The sequence below is a fragment of the Berghia stephanieae genome, chromosome 3, assembly GCF_034508935.2.
Source record: "Berghia stephanieae isolate SIO BIC M18660-M18661 chromosome 3, UCSD_Bste_1.3, whole genome shotgun sequence".
Lineage (NCBI taxonomy): Eukaryota > Metazoa > Mollusca > Gastropoda > Nudibranchia > Aeolidiidae > Berghia > Berghia stephanieae.
In genome coordinates, this window is record NC_088362.1 from 14937477 (window position 1) to 14939976 (window position 2500).

General features: G+C 32.5%; 1 protein-coding gene across 2 annotated transcripts in view; it reads right to left on the minus strand.

The window, feature by feature from the left end:
- The window catches only part of LOC144967201 (GPN-loop GTPase 1-like), a 225629-nt gene that overhangs the window by 123047 nt on the left and 100082 nt on the right, over positions 1-2500 (minus strand). The window lies entirely within an intron of this gene.

Sequence of the window (2500 nt, forward strand, 5' to 3'; positions counted from 1 at the left end):
GATAATTATTGTTTGTCATCAGTCATATTTTTATAGCGATGAGTAACCAATATATAGATATGTGACCCTTCCTCTCAAAACGGTATTATGTCGGGATGGACCAGATGCTAAAAAGTCAAATTATAGTTAAACTGGTCAAAAATATGAAACGTTGGTATTTAGCAAAGTAAAATATGATATTCCTTCTCCTCTATAAAGCATATAAACTCAACTTAAACATGATAGTTCTGGCTACAAATTCCATTTTCAGCATCGTAACCATCCCGACTTAATATCGTTTTGAGACCAGAGGTCACATATTTGTGACCAATTGTATCAAAACGGTATTTATAACAGTAGTCCTTCAGAGCCAATATCCAGGCACATGGTGCCGGAGTTTATTCCGATTTCTATAGCATGAAACGGACAATAGCAATTACTTGCTATCTTATGGACAAGACACCAGTCTATCTATCGCAATGTACTTTCCTCAATATCTAACTGACCCATAGAATAAAATACAGACTATATAAGCTTTGACAAAGGAAACTTGAATTAAGTTTCTACTCTTTGAGAGAAAAAGAAGAAAAAAATCAAAAACAAACACATACACAACCCCCCCCCCCCCCAAAAAAAAAAAAACAAAACAAAAAAACCACAAACAAACAAAAACAAAACAAAAATTAAAACAAAACAAACAAAAAAAACCCACAAAAGAATAAAATATAATAACGAAATTTGACGTTTAGAACCCGATTTGTATTTTTGCAATTCTTATCCTTTATCTGTCATTAATGAAATATTAAAGAATGAACAAAAAGACAAAACAAAAAGGGAACAAAAACAAAACAAAACAAACAACAAACAAGATACAATCAATAAAATATAGCGAATAAAATGAACACCGTCTTTTACATTAGATTTTATTAGAGTCATAATGTAAGCCTTAACAACAAAAAGTAAAAAAGACAAACATAACAAGTTGAATAATATCTAGATTAGAGCCACACTAGTGTTAGCCTTAACAACAAAAGGGGAAAAAGATCAACTTAACAAGTCGTATAATGATATCTAGACAAGAGCCAAAGTGTTAGCCTTCACAACAAAAAGTAAAAAAGATAAACATAACAAGTCGTATAATAATATCTAGATTGGAGCCATACTATAAGCCTCAATAACAAAAAGTAAAAAATGATAAACTTAACAAGTCGTATAATATCTAGATTAGAGCCATAGTGTAATTCTTAATAACAAAAGGTTAAAAAAAAGATAAACTTAAAAAGTCGTATATATTAGGATTAGAGCCACACCAGTGTTAGCCTTAACAAAAAACTGAAACTTAAAATTTATTGCAATCTTGTCGCAGGAGTACCGCCCGGCGTTTCAATAATTTACTTCATTTTCCTTTGAGGTGCCGTCAACTACTTTGTAGTTTTATATTGACAGAGCACGCAATATCCCCAGAGTCGTCTTGAGTGCTCATTCAGTCTATTTCTATCTATTTATTGTCTTTGAGACGAGGATTTCCTATTGTGCAGTGGTTTTCAATAATTCATAATACATTCTCGAAAGATTTTTAAAAAAATCTTTTATTTTTTAAAGGAAAGATTGTATAATTTTATGAGGTTTGGACAGACAAGAGTGTGCATTATTGATAAAGAAACAAATAGAACTATCTATCCGTGGTGCGAATAATAATAATAATAATAATAATAATAATAATAATAATAATAATAATAATAATAATAATAATAATAATAATAATAATAATAATAATAATATCAATATTAAAAACTTGAGCTTTTTAAAAGAGTACTCAACGCGCTCTCGGAGGGTGGGGCGGGCGGGGGGGGGGGGGGGGGGGGGGGGGGGGGAGTCCCAAGCCAACATCAATACTACCGTACTCTGGAAAAACCCATATTTAATAGTTTGGCCAGAACAGTCGTCCTTCAAATTATATCGATCTATATAAATGAAACTCATCTTGGCAAAAAAAAAAATAATAAAAAAATAAAACAAAAAAAAAAAACAACCCAAAATAATCCCGTCTGAAACATGGCACTTCGCGATGTCCCAGGTTTGAGCGTTTTTGCCAAGATGAGGGTCATTTAAATCGATCGATATTTGAAAGTCGAGTTTTCTGGCCAAATTTTTAAATATGGATTTTTTCCAGACTACAGTAGAATACTTAATTAATAGATAGTACGAGTCACGACTCCTGTGAGGAACTATCACATTAAAAAAAAAACATTTTCGACAGAGACAAGGATATTATGTACCTACCAATTACTAATTTTTTTTAAATTGAGCTTTATATAGCGCAATATCCACTCAAAGCGGTTTACAAGGGGTCCCTGGTCAACAGCAACATTTAACATGTAGGACGGGACATGAAGCCAGTTAGGCGATATTACAATTTTTTCGGACAAAAACAACGCTGTTAACGGCCAGGCACTCATTTTACACCTGAGTACGGTGAGAGAATGTGAGTAAAGAGCCTTTTCCAAGGACTCAACTATTC